The sequence below is a fragment of the Antechinus flavipes genome, chromosome 5, assembly GCF_016432865.1.
Source record: "Antechinus flavipes isolate AdamAnt ecotype Samford, QLD, Australia chromosome 5, AdamAnt_v2, whole genome shotgun sequence".
In the NCBI taxonomy this organism is placed as follows: domain Eukaryota; kingdom Metazoa; phylum Chordata; class Mammalia; order Dasyuromorphia; family Dasyuridae; genus Antechinus; species Antechinus flavipes.
Genome location: NC_067402.1, coordinates 35,785,531 through 35,803,063, shown reverse-complemented (window position 1 = coordinate 35,803,063; position 17,533 = coordinate 35,785,531). Strand labels below are relative to the sequence as shown.

Genomic DNA, 17,533 nt, shown 5'->3' with positions numbered 1-17,533 from the left:
AAAAAGATGTTAGGGAGTGGAGAGAAAGTAATGCAACTACTATTGTACTACTATTGCACAAGACAACTCTCCCATGGTATATCATATGTGCTAAATAAATGCTTTTTCATTTATTCATTCTGTTTATGGAGATCTTAATATTTGTTTCTTGAATTTATCAAGGTTAGGCTAAGATTGATAGAAGTTTCTTGGATGGATGGGAATCCTTAATTTTCCACAAAGTATTATGTTCTCAAATTTTAGGAGATTAATATTCCTTTACACTCTTAAAAATTATTAAATACCCCAAAGAGCTTTTGCTTATGTGAGTTTTATCCATTATTTCTCATGTTTAAAATTAGAATGTCTTAGTACTATCATGAAAATAATTTTGCATCTTGGACCCTATGGGTCTCTGGACTGAACTTTGAGAATCACGAATCTAGTCCAGTGGTATCAAATAAACTCAAATGGACAATGGCCACTAATCTTACATAAGTGTCCCTGCAGACTGTGTATTGGTTTAATTTAAAATGCAATGTTATCTATGCTTTATTATATTTTATTTATTTTGCTACCTACTTCCAAATCACATTTTAATCTCCCTTCAGGAGTGTTATGGGATGCACATGGTCAGGTGTTCACCAATCCTTTCATTTCACTTTTGAAAAGAATGAAGCTTCGAAAGGGACCCAAAGAACTTCAGACAATGTAAAGAAATGTGGAGTCGTGTGGGATTTTCCCACGTTTGTTCCCACAAAAATAGTGGTAGAAGCAGATTTGGATGTGCATCTCCTGACTCCCTGGCTAGTGTTCTGAAATTCCAGATACCCCGGCTGTGGTATGTGGTATCTGGGGTCAGAGGTTATTCAAGACCAAAAAAAATCCTAAATGTTAGATTTTTGCCAAGTGGGAAGGGACAGGAACATGGGAGAACTTTTAGGATCGGGCTAAAGAAGACAGAGAAAGAAGATCCAAATAGTTTTCCAGGAAATGTGATCATTAAAAACAATCTGCAGAATTTGTTTAGCTTCTTTTTTCTCCGAGATTATTTGCCTAAATTCCTGCATAATAATTTCTGCTTTCCTTTCAGTTCACTGGTATAAAAAAATGAGCACACAAAAAATACAGTCAACATTGGAAGGAGCTTGGGCTGGGTACTTTGTGTTCTATTATTGCTGGGGTTTGGAGAAATCTTCCTATCTATCTCTAATAAGGGGAAGAGAGGGAATAAGCATTTATATAGCATCCATTATGTGCCAAGTATCATATTAAACACTGTTGGAAATATCATCTCCTTTGATCCTTACAACAACTATGAGGTAAAGGCTACTATTATTCCCATTTCATATTTGAAGAAACAGAGGCAAACAGGGGTTTAAAAACTTATCCAGATCACATAGCTAGGAAATATCTGGGACCATATTTGAAATCAAGTCTTCCTGACTTCAGGCCTAGACTGTCTACCAGCTGCCTCTGAGATATAAACAAGTCCTGAGATAGTATATATTTATACATAGAGACATACTTAATCCGGGTTAAGAACTGCAGACCTGGACTCAGAGATTTTGCTCAATCTTTTTCCCCGCTCAAAAAAAGTTTTTCTTTTTTCTCCTGAACTACATATAAAAGCAATATTAAGTATTTTTTTTGAGTTTCAAATTCCTTCCCACTCTTCTTTTTCCCCTCCTTGAGAAGGCAATCACTTTGCTATGAATTATACATATGCAATCATGCAAAATATATTTTCATATTAGCCATGTTGCAAAAGAAAATACAAACCAACAGCAACAAGAACCCAACAAGAAAATAGAGAAAGTTTTTTTTTTTTTTTTAAATAAAAGCTTTGTTCTGCATTCAATTTTCATCAGTTCTTTGCCTGGCATTTTGGGCGTTTTCATTGTAAATCTTTCAGAATTATCATGTTTGATTGGATTGCTTCTTGGTTCCTATCTCTTCCCGAGGTTCCCCCTCAATATCAGAATCTTGTTCTTCTAAGGAATCTTGAAGGTTAAAAGACAGATACAGGGAGACATACAGAGACAGAGGCAGAGAGGGAGAGATAGAGACAAGAGCTACACATAGAGATAGAGACAGAGACAGACAGATTCAGAGATAGGGAGATAGAGACAGAGGGAGAAAGAGAGAGACACAGAAACAGAAACAGAGATTGCTATAAAGAGACAGAGACAGGGACAGAGACAGGGACAGAGAGACACAGAAAAGAAAGAGACAGAAACAGACATACAGAGATTGAATGACATACTCTGCCTAAGAAAACGCTAAATAGAGAACAAACTTAATTTGACACCCCCCCCCAAAAAAAAAGCAAAAAAAAAAAAAAAAAAAGCAAAGGATTATCAGCCAGACATTAGATAATCAAGACAACTTCCCTTTCATCTCTAAAAGATCTTTCCTTTTCCCCAAGGGCCTCTCCAGTCTTCCAGGAATAGCAATGCCCTGAGCATGCTGAAGAATCTGGATTGTTTATAAGCCAAGTATTTCCTTCTCTTGGTGGGTCCTGCCTTCCATCTGAACCTACACCATTACAGCATCCAGCCAAGGGACAGGTCTTGGTTGTTCTCTTAAAACTTGGTTTCCTTTTATATGGCTCCTTCTTCTCTTTTACATCTCTCTCTCTCTTATCATTGCTCCTCCATCTTTCAAGCCCCTCTCCTTCTAACCTTCAATTCCTAATCAATGTGTCTCCTTTTGACAACTCTTCTTAGTCTTCATGAAAGGGCGGAAGGGGATGTTACCTATTTCCTTGGAGGGTCTGTGTAAACAGTGAAGTTTCTCTTCAGGTAGCCAAGTCCAGATCTGTGTGTATTGGTCCTCTCCACAGATTTGGAGATTTGGTCTCCAAAAGCAGGGTTTCAGGGGTGGGAAACTGAGTCAGTATCAAATCAAAGGCCTTATTGGGGAGTCAGAGAAAGGAGCATTCTTCATTCAGGAATTCAAGGAATTCATAGCTTTACTTCCATTATGGGATCTGACACACAAGGTACAATGTAATAAAGAGTTATCTGTAGGATGTGAAGAAAGCAGCTCAGAAATATACTTGAGAGACCCAATTGTTACATTTTTAACAAGAGCCTCAAAAATGGAGCTTAATTTATTGCTTTGTTGATTGTTGAGATCTGAGAAAAATAGTAGAGAAAATTTTAATAGTGCAGGCTATTTAAAAATGTTGTTGGAATGTCTTCCCCTCTTTTCTAGAGAGCTGGTTGTTAAACATTAACCAGCACACCCTTGCCTGTGAACTATATAAGGAAGTATGACATATTAGAAAAAAGCACCAGAGATTAGGATTCACTAGCCCGGTTTCTAGAAATAGCTTTGACATTAACTAGCCAGGTCATTTCATTCAAATCACTCACCCCTGGCATTTGGAAATTCATTATTCATCTGGCAAGGGAGACTAATAATCTCCAAATTTAAAGGCTTATTTGTGAGATCAAAGGTCCCTTCCAACATTCCCTCCCCCCCAAAAAAAAAAAATCTAGAAATTTATGCATGTGAAAAGTTTGGAAGAGAACAGAATCTTCAAATAAACTTTGCTGGCAGACAGCACAGGGCAAAAGTGTCTCTGGCCAGGGGATCCGATGACCCTAGCGCCTTGCTGAGGCTTCCTTCTTGAGCTGTAAAACCGGGATAATATTTACAGTATCTCCTAGGGATGTTGGGATATCCCATGAAATCCTAAAAGCTCGAATGTCATGCAAAGTGTTATGCAAATACTGCTCTTATATTACAGTGTGAGATCCTGCTTCCTCTTAAGGGACCATACAACCCCCAAAGTTAAGCGTCCAAATGTGGAGACAGGAAGGCCTTTGGACCAACACTTAAAAATAAAATTAAAATTAAGTTCTCAGTGATTTTCCCTAGGGCTTGGCTGGATAGAGAACTATTAGTGTCAGGGCTCATATTTGCCCCGGGCAAAGAGGAAGCTGGTTGCAATCCTCCCAGCGTGCCCTCCTGTAACTTCTCTCCCTGTCGCTTTTTAGAGGTCAGTGGAAGTCATTTGTTTGCTGGGATTGAAGGCAGTAGGAGAGCTGAATGTGGAGTTGGTGGAGATGAGTTCAAATTGAGAGAGAGACAGACAGAAAAAAAAGGAGAGTTAGAGATGGAGAAAGACAGAGACAGAAATGGAGACAAAGAGAGAGAGAGACATACAGAGAGACACACAGAGAGACAGAGGCAGAGGGGAAGAGACAGAGACAGAGAGCCACACATAGAATCAGAGACAGAGACAGATAAAGAAACAAACAAAAAGACTGATACAGAGAGACAGATAGAGACAGAGACAGAGATAGAGACAGGGACAGAGAGAGACAGGGACAGAGAGAGACAGAGACTGAGAGAGATAAAGACATACATAGAGACAGAAACAGACACAGACACAGACACAGACACACAGAGAGAGATAGAGAGGCACAGAGGCAGAGATGCAGAGAGATACAGAGAGAGACAGAGAAAGACAGACAGAGAGGAAGAAACAGAGACAGAGAGAGCCATACATAGAATCAGAGACAGAGACAGATAAAGAAACAAACAAAGACTGATACAGAGAGACAGATAGAGACAGAGACAGAGACAGAGATAGAGACAGGACAGAGAGAGACAGAGACAAAGACATACATAGAAACAGAAACAGAAATAGACACATAGAGACAAAAAGAAACAGAGACAGACAGAGAGAGAGAGGAAGGAAGGAAGGAAGGGAAGAAAGGAAGGAAAGAGAGAGGGAGAGACAGGGACAGAGAGAAACACAGAGACAAAAAAAAAGAGACAAAAAGACAAATGCTAGAATCCATTTAATGAAGAAAAAGTAATTTATCTATGGGGAAACCTCCTCTCTGCAGTACTAGAGTGGCTTCTTCCTCCTATCCTGCTAAGGCAAAACCCATAGATCTCAATGGTCCCAGGTGATTCCCTTCTCCTTCCATGTAGAATGAGCTGCAGCCACCTCTTCAAGATCTAGCTCATGGGAACAGGCTGGGGAACTAGAGGAAGCAGAAGCACCTTGGGAGAGGATAGATAAGGAAGGCTGCAAAGAGCATGGTAACCTTCATTTAGCTAGATTTTTTTTCCCTCATAGTTGTCAGATGTGGATGCCACTGGGACTTTGGAAAGAAAGTGTTAATTGGTCATCAGAGGTGGGTGACAAAGTTCTCCTTAGCTTGGAGGAAGAGGTGGGAAGATGTTTATTGATGCTTTAACCCTGGCTTGGGAGCTTCTGGGGAAGGAGAAATGATAATGTAGTACAGACACAGTGTAGAGGAAGTTGGTCACAAGATATAGAATAAGAATAACAAAGTATCTCCCCTGAGGTGAAGGATTATGGGTGTGAAATATTACATGCATCAGACTTTGGTTAGCTTTGTTGAACTGTTGGATGTTTTCTCTTGCTTATTCTGTTATGAGGAAAAGTTCTCTGGGAGTGGAAGGGGAGGTTACATATTGAAAAATGAAGATGATATAAAAATGAAAGATAGCAACATAAAATAAAATAACGACAGCGGCCCAAACATGTCTTTTCCTGTACATGTGAAGATGAGAAGAGTTCTTTCATGACCTACATGGAGTGTCCAGTGTTTACCTTTCTGCTGTGGCCAGGGGATTGCTGTTCATGCTTTATCTACTCCAGACACATTGGACAGAGTTGTAGAGATGACTTATGAGGCAGAGAGAAACCGGCTCTCTCCTCATCCTCTGACTTGAGGCTGCTACCCAAATGCTACCCACAAGCATGAGGAGGCTGGTCGCCGTGGCAACCTGCATCTAACCCCATTCTGCTTCCTTTCTGTGTTCCGGTGGCATCAAATGCAATTTCTTCAGTAGTAAAGGTACATCCTTCACTAAAAGTCAAACCAGTTGGATTCTGGTCCCAACCTTCCTCAAATTCCCTTGCCTTTATCTGTTTTGGGGGGTAAGGGTGGGGAGGGTTTGGGAAAGGGCCTGCCTGAATCTGTGATTTCTCTAGTCTGAGGAAAATTCCAGTATTGATTCTCTCTTCATAATTATAGATAACTTATTGATATCAAAAATTTAGAGCCTTTAGAGTTTTTAGTCTGGAGCACTGAGATATTAAGGGACTTACCCGGAGTCTACTTCCCAGAGAGAGCAGCTGGGTGGCTCAATGAATAGAGTGCCAACCCTGGAGTCAGAAAGAGTCACTTCCATGAGTTTAAATCTGCCCTCAGACACCTACTAGCTGTGTGAGCCTGGATAAGTCACTTAACCCTCTTTACCTCAGTTTCCTCATCTGTAAAATGAGCTGGAGAGAAAATGGCAAACCACATCAAGTAAACTCCAAATGAGATCATATGAAGAGTCAGACAGAACTGAAAATAACTTTTTTTTTTCCTGAGGCAATTGGAATTAAGTTACTTGCCTAGGGTCACATAGTCTTCCTATGTTGGGAGAGGGGATTTGGATACCAAAAGCATATTGGGATTCCAGGACTCTCCCTGTACAGCTCACCAAATGATGGGGTACAGAATGCAGGATCCCCAAAGTACATGGAGGTCTTGGGCCAATGTTATGGATTGTCTCAAAAGAATTTGTAGGCTTAAGCCACTTCCAAATCAAAAAGCTGTTGACAGCAGGGTATCTCTAAAAAGGATTCAGCACCCAAAAAAGTGTTATGGGAGGGTGTTGAGGTACAGATAGATTATTTTACAGGGAAATATAACCTCAGGGGTTGACATCATAACTTGGCCTTTTAATTGGATGGTAATCAGTAGGGTTTGTCAATGCAAAGGATTGGATTTACTAGGACTACTTCAACAAGAGCCTACTTAGGATAATGATAGGTCTAATCAAAATTAAAAAGTCCCTTTCTATTCCTATCAGTGTACTTCCCTGCTTGCCTCAGGGAATAGCTTGGTTTACAGATTGTTTTCAGCAGTTCAGACTCTGTATCAATGCCCACCTAGCTACAAGTATCTCATTATTGGTACCTAACACCATGCCTGGCACACAATGGTTGAGTCATTTCAGTCATGTGACCCCATTTGGGGTTTTCTTGGCAACGATACTGGAATATTTGCCATTTCCTTCTCTTGCATATTTTGCAGATGAGGAAACTGAGGCAAACAAGGTGAAGTGACTTTCCAGAGTCACACAGCTCAAGATAGCTCTGAACTCAAGAAGATGAGTTCCTGACTTCAGACTGGGTGCTCTATCCATCTTGCCACTGAGCTGCCCTTGGTACTCAATAAATGCTTGCTGATTGATTTCAATTGTTACTTAAAGCCACCCATTCTTTGCTTTTATGAATGTTACAAAATACTAACCATGCTAACTAAAAGCATAAAAATGAAAACAAAAGAATTAATACATGTACCTCTCCCCAGCCACCAATATACCTAGTATTAGGTGCCTGTAAGTCCTAGAGATTCAATGCTGACTCTAGTGAGAACGCAGGTTTTCCTTCCTTAGCTTCTGTCTCTTTTTTCTACTCCCATCTTCACTTCCAGGATAGGTTTGAAAAAAAAAAAAAGAGAGAGAGAGAGACAGTGAGATGAGACACTGTATTGTTGCCATTTCCCAGATGGGCAGAGATGCCTTTCCTATGGAAGGGGGGAGAGGGAAGGGGATTCAAGGCCCAATTCAGTTATCTGCTAGTTACTTCTTAGACACTTGCTAAGATAATGTTGATCCTCAAATATGAAAACTCATGAAAGCTCAAGTTTTTGAAAGGGCTCAGATTAAACCAGTGAGGCAGATATAAAAAGAAGGGGAAAAGATATACCTTAATGAGATTTAAACTATAATCACTTATTATAATTCATTTAATTCAATTCAATAAATATTTATTAAACCTATTTGCAAAACACTGCTAGGCACTTGGAATGGTCCCCCGCCCTCAATACCTCCTTTAGGAAGCTGCACCAAATTCACCTCTGATTCCTATTCAGTCAATCAATAGGACTACCTAGACAGCTAGGTGATGTGGTGGGTGGAGAACTGAGTCTGGAATCAGCGGAGACCCAAATTTAAATCTACTCTCAGATACTTAATAGTGACCACACCAGACAAGTCAGTTAATCCCTATTTGTCTAAGTTTCTTCAATTGTGAAATGGGCTAATAACAGTGGCTATTTCCCAGGAATGTTGTGGTGATCGAATAAGATGATATTTGTGAAGAGATTAGCATAGAGGCACACACCCTCACACACATATATAAATATTATATGTATTTTTCTCTTGCTCTTGTTCTCTCTTTCTCTCTTCTCTGTCTTTCTCTATCTCTCTTGCTCTTGCTCTCTCTCTCTCTCTCTCTGTCTGTCTCTGTTTCTCTCTATTTCTCTCTCTGTCTCTCTCTTTCTCTCTCTCTCTTGCTCTTTCTCAGTCTGTGTGGGAGTCTGTCTCTGTCTCCATAAATGTATGTATCGATATATATGTATGTATACAGATACACACACACACACACACACACACACACACACACACACATATGCACTATACTATTCTCAAGGGCTTAGAATGGGGTGCTGGTACCCTGTGTCTTTCCCTCTATATTTCCTGGATCCTCAGGCCATCTGCACAATATGGCTAGGCCCTCGGGATCATAGCTACAGTGGACTTCAGTTGCCACTCACTCCAAAGCCTTCATTAAGTGACTCCCTGGTGTCACACAGTCAGTAAATGTCCGAAGCAGAAATTCCAGCTTTGTGCTGCTCATCTCTAACTCCACCTCCAATGGACTAACTTCAAGTCCAATACTCTGTCCATGATGCCATGCTGCGTATAGATCTAGTCAGAGTCTTCCTGTTCCTGTGTCATTTCATAAGTACATCCTAGCTGAATTTTTATGGAACATTGGTCCAACCCACCAACTTCACATCCAAATTCAGGATCACAGTCTTGTCTCAGAGACCGCTAGGCTGGATTTATTTTTTTCACAAGACCATATGTTGGTCTTAGTGGGGAGGGTCCAAGACCTTTCCCTTTAAATCTCAGTAATTGCTCTTGGTGATTTTTCCCATTGAATTTATCAGTTCGTTTACAGCTAAAATGGAGCTTCTAAGACTGCCAGGGTCTCTAGGTTGCTCTTTGGCTAGAACACTGAACTTAGAATGCTCTTCAAAAGTTCTAATCTGGCCTCAGATACTTACTAGCTGTGTGACTCTGGGCAACTTTACCCTGTGTGCCTCAGTTTCCTCATCTGTAAAATGTGCTGGAGAAGGAAATGGCAAAATCCTTTTTGCCAAGAAAACCCCAAATGGGATCATGAAGAGTCAGATGATACTTAAAACAATAATAAAGCTATCCATTCACCTGGCCTGAGAAGCATAGTCTCTAGCATGAATTGGATAAATATGGAAGGTATTTTCAACTATTACTACAAAGGGTATATCAATATATAAAGATGGAGGATCAGTTGGTTGGTGTGGTGTGCTATATAGTGGGGATTCCTTCAGGTATGGATTGGATTAAATGGCCATAGGATTCTTCTGACTCCCCCAGGGTTTTAGTCTTCCCCCAGGGTTTTAGTCTTCGTCTAGGTAACTTTAGAAACCAAAATACCCCCCTTCCCCCCAAACCAAAATCTCTCCTAATTTCCTTGAGGGCAGAATGTTTTCACTTCTGCATCTGTATCCTCAGCACTGGGCACTTTGTAAATGCTTAATAAAAGCTTTTTACTTGTTCACTCATACGGTAATAACAATAAATGATTAAATAAGTCACTGCAACCCAAGCTTTCCAACCCTTTCCTGGTTCAGGATATATTTTTTTCTATTTCTTTTCATATTCCCCTGACAAAAGAAAAAAGCCCTTTGGTTCTATTTTTCCCCAATGTAATTATGCTGATTAGTGTTCCATATGGAGTGGGAACCATTGTTTTGGAGCACCCTGCTACTCAGTAACCTATTGAGCTGTAAGTGTTTATGTTTTTCATTTCCTGGACATTCTCTGACACTAGTAGATAAAGATCAAGCCTCCGTATTTGTTGAAAGTTACAGTTTGTGATAAGCTTAAAGATCGAGATGCAGTAAATACCCTAGTCATGGCAGAAAAAAATGACCTTTGAGAATCTTGCAAGGTCAGAATAAATACTGGAGGAGGAGGAGGAGAATGACAAGGATGATCCATGAATTCATTTAATTTATCTTTTTACCTCCAAAGCTAATTTTTAAAAGCCAGAATCCTAGTCTTTATTCCAACCCAATCTAGGAAATATTTATTAAAGCCCTATATTTTTAGATTCAATCTCTGGTAGAGATTCAATTGGGCACAGTGTGTAAAATTTCAGGCTTGGATTGAAGAAGATCTGAGTCTAATTCTGCCTCAGAAACTTTTTGTTTGTTTTTTATTCTCAAAGAGGACTATGGCCTCAGAAGGTGATGTCATGGATTGGATTTAAATGAAGGAGGGCTGTGCAAATTCATCAGGTTCACTATCTCCTCTGGAGCCTTCTGGGCCCAGTGGAAAGATATAGATCAAGATGACTGGAGATGGCTCCGGATTTCTTGGCCTTTTAAAGATAGGGTCTTTCCCAGAACTGTACTTATTTTTATGAGGCCGGGCAAGTCAATTATCCTCTGTTAAGCTTAGTTTTCTCTCATGAAAAATAGGAATAATGATCAAAAAGAGATAATGCATGTAAAATAGTGCAGCCCTTCAGGAGCCATATAAATGTCAGCTCCTTCACTTGGATGTCATGGCAGCATTTCCTTGATGTCACAAATGTCTTCGAGAGAGAAGGACAAACAATAAATGTCATTTATTATGTATGGGAGAGACAAACAGTTCCTGGTGTCAAGGAGCTTACATTCTACTGGTGGAAACCAAAATGTAAACAAATAAGTATAGGACAGATTAATTTACAGAGGCAGCTATTTATAAACAAAAGTGTTTTTTCCCTTATGTTTAAATTTTGCCATTTTATTTTCTATAATTGGGATCTAGGCTTAGTAAATATATCCACATCTGATCAAGGCAAAGAAATCCTCCTTAAATCATTATTCTCAAAAACCCAACTATAAGCTAACCAACAATAGACAATTATTCCTTATTGTGGACATTAGATTATACAATCTTTACCCTTGAAACAGGTTATGGCTTAAGTGAATTAATGAATTTTTAAAAAATTAACATGATGAACATAAGCATATGGCAGTTGAGGTTTAGACAATTGCTCTGGATTTCACTTGCATTAAGGGTCTTTGAACAAAATTCAGCTTCCTTGGGAGTGGGGAATAGGGGCTTGGCTATAAATACAAGGCTCTAGTTTTCCCTTACCCTGCCAGCTCTCTGAAACAGTTCGTTCCACTCCAATAAGCATTTATTAAGCACCTACTATCCACCAGGCATTGGGCTGGATGCTGGGCCTCCTAAGAGCTTAATGTGGATGGGGGAAAGAGATAGGATGAGGAGATAGGAATATCTGAAGTATTCTATGAGGAGAGGAATAGAAAAGTAGGCAGCATGGCTGATGCAACATAGGAATAGGAGAAATCTCATTTTTTCCTTGAAGAGTACACTAACAGAGGTGAGGCAGTTGGAAAAGACACATCTTTAGTGTTATAGTGTGATGCACCTTTGGAATCAATAGCCAATGGTCCTGCATAGATGATATTTCCCTTTCTTAGGATCGTGGAATGGTGGAGCTGGAAGACTTTAGAGATCATCCAGTTTAACTTCTTCAATTTACAGATCAGGAAACTGAGGTTCAGTGACAGGGAAGTGTCACTACTATATAAGTAATAGCTATCAGAGTTGGGGTTCAAATCCTGGTTTTCTATAGTGCTTTTTCATTGTATTCCAGTCTTGCCTCTGGTCAAATCTCCACTCCTCATCTTGTAGAAGAGGAAGTTCAATCTCAGAGAAAGGAAGTGGCTTATCTTGAGATCAGTTAGGAAGAGAGCCAAAATTAGGATGTGGGTCACCTGACTCCTGTGCTTCTAGATAGCCCTGGTGATGCTTTTAAGTAAAGAAAACCTAACCCCAAACACTGTAATGGAATGGAAATGTTGCTGGACTGGGAGTCAAGAGTGAAGTCTGAAGCTTGTCTCCGCCGTTAATGTGCTTGGCCACTTTGAATACTTCATCTCTCTCGATCTTGATTTCTTCATCTATTAAATGAAGGGGATTATTAGGCAATCATCAGAGCCCTCTAAGTCCCCCAATTCTATAATTTAAAAAAACATATTTCAAATGTTGTAAAAGAAAAATTAGACCAAAAAGACCATGAGAAAGAAAAGGCAAACTAACAAAACAAGGTGAAAATAGTCTGCTTTGATCCACATTCAGTCCCCATAGTTCTCCAGATGCAGATGTCATTTTCCATTCCAAGTCCTTTGAAACTGTCTTGAATCACCACATTGCTGAGAAGAGTAAAGTCCATCACAGATATTGTGTAGATAGTATTTTCCATCCCAAGTCTATTGGAACTGTCTTGAATCACTGCATTGCTAAGAAGAACCAAGTCCATCACGGTTGATCATCCCATAATCTTGTGTTATTATGAACAGTGTTCTCCTGGTTCTGTTCACTTTACTCAGCATCAGTTCATGTAAGTCTTTCCAGGCTTTTCTGAAATCTGTCTCCTCCTCATTTCTTATAAAATAATATTTCATTATCTTCGTATACTACAGCATATTCAATCATTCCCCAACTGATGGGCATCCACTCAGTTTCTAACTCCTTGCCACACACAAGGAGCTGCTATGAACACAAAATTCTATAATCTTGTGGACATGTTTTCTTTAGGATGCAGAGGCTCTCCCTCATGACCACTAATAGGAAGCAGGGCAATTGATTCTCAAATCCACCTGTTCCTCTTTTACAGTGGCTTGGAACCAGACAAACAGAACCAATGACCCAGGGCTTTTGCATTAAGGTTTCCAAACAGACCCTCTTATGGCAAAGCTGACTGGGCTGTTAGGAGATAGAATTAGAGAGCCAGGTGAAACCTTTTTGCATGTAGCTTCAGTGGCCCCAGAGACGGTTTTCTTATGTGTTTATATTTTTCCGTGTTGGATTTATCCTCCTGGGGAGAGTTTGGTGTAGTGAACTATTTTGTAAGCAGTTGGAGGTCAGAAGACATAGCTCACACTAATGTAAAGAATCATAAGAACCCTGTTACCAGCTAAGTGATGGCCTTGTCCTTGAAAACATCCCGTGAGCCCTTTCCTATTTTCCTAGGTGTGCTTGGGCCATAGGTTAATGGAGCCTGGAAAACAGAGGCTTTATAAGACTCTAACCCCTTATATCATTTAGGAAATGATGGCAGAGTTCATGGTCCTGTTATTATTCATGCTGAGACTCTGAGATGCTACTATTATATCAATAAGAACTTGTATTTATATAGTTCTTAAAATTTGTAAAATGCTTTCCTCTTATCCAGCCTCTGTGGATACCAATACTATAGCCACAGCAGTAGCAGAATAGCACATGGTAAGGTTGGGATAAGTTGGGCCTATAATGGAATTTTAAGAAAAACATTTTTTTACTTTTTTTTTTTTTTTTTTTTTTTTGCTAAGGCAATTGGGGTTAAGTGACTTGCCCAGGGTCACACAGCTAAGAAGTGTTAAGTGTCTGAGATCAGATTTGAACTCAGGTCCTCCTGACTTCTGGCACTCCCTAGGTGCCCCATTTTTTAACTTAAAAAAAATACATGCTTTATTAATTGAGTTTGGTTTTTATGACATAGGCAATGGGGAATTACTGGTGATTTTTGAACCTGTCCTGATAAATGATGTTTTGGGAAGATTAATTTAATAGCAGTGTACAGAATGAAGTGAAAGATAAGGCTAGGTAGAAAGCAACAGATTAGGCATGTACACCTGAATGGCAATATTGCAATAGGGATTCAAACATGAAAAAAATGCATTAAAGAAAGGACCAGCAAGACTGATCAGAAATGAAAAACCAGGGAGAAGAAAGAGTTAAAGATGATTGAGATTTTGAGTGTAGGTGAGAGGAAGATTAGGTTATTGGGGAAAAGTAGGGAATCTAGAGGGAAAATCTGTTTAGTGGCAAGATGATACGTTTATTTCTTGAAATGTTAAGTCCTAGGTGATGGCAAAACTGTAGGAAATCAGGTAAAACTAGACAAAAAATGGAAAGTCTAAGACCAAATCTAAGCCAGCGAGTCAAGTTTGGAAACATGGATTATGAATGCAGTTCCTGGGCCCATGCTACTCTTCACACAAAAGCTCCTAAATTTATCTCAGGTCTCAGGCATCTTACAGATCACTACCCACTCAAAACTCCAGTTCACAAATTCCTACTAACACGTCAACTTCCCAGCCAGAAGAGACATTGGTTAAAAATGAAAGACATTTGATCACACAGCAAGGCAAATAGATGACAAGAAAAGATTCTTCTGAGCACAGATAGGATATACACTCCACAGGTTATGATAACCAGAGAAGATGAGTCCACATGCAGAGAACATGTGGGACTGGAATTCATGCATGGAGGGCATACCCATCAGGAAATCTGGATGACCAGAATACAATGGTAGAGATACCTGGTAAGGGAACAGTTGTGGTTGAGCAACTCATATCTCTGATTTCCATCAATCAATAAACATTAATGATGTACCTGTATTGTGCCATGTCCTTTTATTATATTATATATTTTTTTGCTGCCAATAATTTCTTTGATATCTGTTGGATTGTTTTTACTAGGTATCTTTGCTCACTTTCTCTCGTGATTATTGGGCTCCAGCACTTCGGGGCCATTTCCTGTTTTCTACCCCCATAAGGCACAGTGATAAGAAAGCTTCTCACTGACAAGAGAAGGTTGGAGTTCTTTTAGTGCACAGCTGGGACCATGATCCATCATACCTAGCCAAGAGAGACCGTTCTTTTCACTAATTTTTGTCTGGTATGGATTTGAGTTTCACTGTCTCAAACAAGTATATATCTAGAAAACTAAATTATCTCAGAAAATTAAATTACTCTCACATCCTTGATTATGAAATGTTCCCCATCCAAGGTCCTTTTTGATTGGCTTGCAAATTAAACCAGGAGAAGAACAAAAATTCTGGTGAATTAACTAGACTATATTCTTTACTTTATTATATATATAACACCAGCAATGGAATTCTGACTTGTGTGTTCCATTCTAACTGTATTTCTGGCTGTTATTTTGTTGTTGTTCAGGTGTTTCAGTCATGTTTGTCTCTCTGGAACCACATTTGGGATTTGCTTGGCAAAGATACTGAAGTACTTCGCCATTTCCTTCTATAGTTCATTTTACAGATGAGGAAACGGAAACAAAAAGGATTAAGTGACTTGCCCAGGATCACAGTTTGTGAGTGTCTAAAGCTGGATTTGAACTCAGATTCCCTGACTCAAGGTCTAGTATTCTATCCACTGTGCCCCCTAACTGCCCTATAAGTCTCATAGAGAAGGCTGAGAGTAGCCAAGACAGCAAAGGAGAAATTGTAAAGAGGAAAAAGCAGAGGGCTGAGCACTCACATGAGGAGATTTTACATTAATATAATCAGTCATTAATATGTCATCTATGTGAACTAATCATCTATGTACATGAATAAAGAGAGTGGGGGGATTTGAATAACAAAAATATGTACTTCTCTATTTTGGTTTTGCATACATTCTTCTTGGAAGAGATGGATTTGGAATAAGATGGAATTATGAGAATATAGCTAATTTTCATAGAAACTTATATATATATATTTTTAAAGGAAATAGCTCCTTCAAATGGCTGGTCCTGCATTTGTTGGCTAAGGGAGGAACCAAATGCTTTTTTCTCTCTTTACTTGGTATAGAGATATGAAAAACAAAAAACTAATCCTCTGGGTAGAAAATGGAGAGCCACTGGAATCAAATCAAATAGAAGAAGGATTTGATCTTCCAAACTTGATACTTTTGAGTTTAGGGAGAGCGGAAAAGAGAAAATATACACACCTTCTGTCCTAGAAGCCTCTGTGAGATCCCTTATTGGACAAAATGAGAATCTTCAATTTGGATTGATTAGGGCTTAGCAAAACAGCAGCTGCAATGGCCAGATGCCAGTCAACTCATCTATGCATGGGGCAAGAAAGAACAATTTTATTTGATTCAATATAATTTAATAAACTTTTATTTTGATTCCTACTATATACAAGACCCTGAGAAAAGGATGAAATGTCCTATCAGGAAAATGCAGTCAGATTTAGCCTGTATCTAGTAGAGAGATATTATAGCCAAAAAGCTTTTCTATCTTCTACTAAGCAATTAATACTGCTCTTTTTTTCATCAAAATGCAGACTCACTCCCCACTTCCCATAGCATTTTCTCTTAAGCTGTAGGGACAATTTAACCCCACCCTTGACATATGCGTTAATGACTGCTAATGTAATAATCTTCCTTTTAATAAATGAGAATCCACATGAAAATGGCCAGATAGGAGCCACCAGGAGTCCCAAGTGTCTTATCGTAGTCTTTAATGGGAATATTAAGGGCACTGAGAAGAAAAACGGGATGCTGGTGGGATGAAGAGGCCTATTTTTTCTTTAATGTAATAGAAGTTCACTGCTGGGAAGGATAATTCATTGATCTAGTTCACTAATTGTAAGGAGCTGGTGATTTCTCAAGCTAAGTAATGCATTTCCTTTCAGAAGCAAAGGAAATGATTTGGTATACAACAATTGTAGGCTTGTAAGGATGGGATGTGGAGTGCCTCCATATCCAGGAGTGTCGCACAAACAGGTTCAGTGCTTGCAATCCATAGGTAGTCACGCTCCTTAGAAACTCTTCCCCTTAGAATTCTTAGTTGAAGGTTCAATGTTATCTTGTTTAACTTCAAATGAGATCAAATGAGATAATAATTGTAAAGTGCTTAGTGAGGGCCTTGCACATAGTAGGCATTTAGTAACTGTTTGTTCCTTTCCCTTCCCCTTAACTCTGTGTTCAAAATATTTGGCTACGAGTTGGACTGTTGCTAACTTTAAATGGTTTCTGAAGATTCTGAAAAAAGCAGGAAGTTAAAAAAAATATCCTGGAAGCTTAGTATGAGCAGTTCTTCCCCTACAGCTTCAAGCTAAGGAAGTCCAATAACAGTGGGAGGGAGTGGGTGGTTTCAGGTCTCTTAGAGAGAATAGAATGGAAGGAAGGAAGACACTCTCTTTAAAGAAATCCTGGGCAGAAGGTTCATTTATCATTTTCCCTCAGAGGAAAAGATGCTTTGGTAAAAGGAAGACAATCAAGACACAGGTCCTTCTTGCTACTAGCCTGATCTTTCTCTGATAATCGGCAGAAGGAGCTGAAAAGGAAACATTGGATACTCCATTTTGGATTTGGATGATTGCTTCAATGCTTTTTCAATGTAATTTATGCTGCAGTCTAGATACCACCCCATGACATCGTTGAAATTCATCAAAAAATAAAATAAAAAAGGACTACAACAAAAACAACAGCAATAATTACTATGCTCTAGGGATACACAGGACAAGAAGGACAGTCTCTGCTTTCAAGGAGCTCATTATCTAACGGGAGAAGAAAACGGGGAGTGGGGGAGGGGAGTTAAAAGCAAGCAGTACTGCCCATGAAAAGTAGGGAGTGAGTCAGAAAGCCCACGTTCTGCCCCT

At 39.4% G+C, this 17,533-nt stretch overlaps 1 long non-coding RNA gene across 3 annotated transcripts in view; it reads right to left on the bottom strand.

The window, feature by feature from the left end:
• LOC127564236 (uncharacterized) overlaps positions 1–17,533 on the bottom strand; it is an 87,492-nt gene that overhangs the window by 69,158 nt on the left and 801 nt on the right. For all 3 annotated transcript variants that reach the window (XR_007954214.1, XR_007954212.1, XR_007954213.1), the window contains exon 2: positions 15,873–15,989. This is a non-coding gene — a long non-coding RNA (uncharacterized LOC127564236). The remainder of the gene's footprint in view (positions 1–15,872; positions 15,990–17,533) is intronic.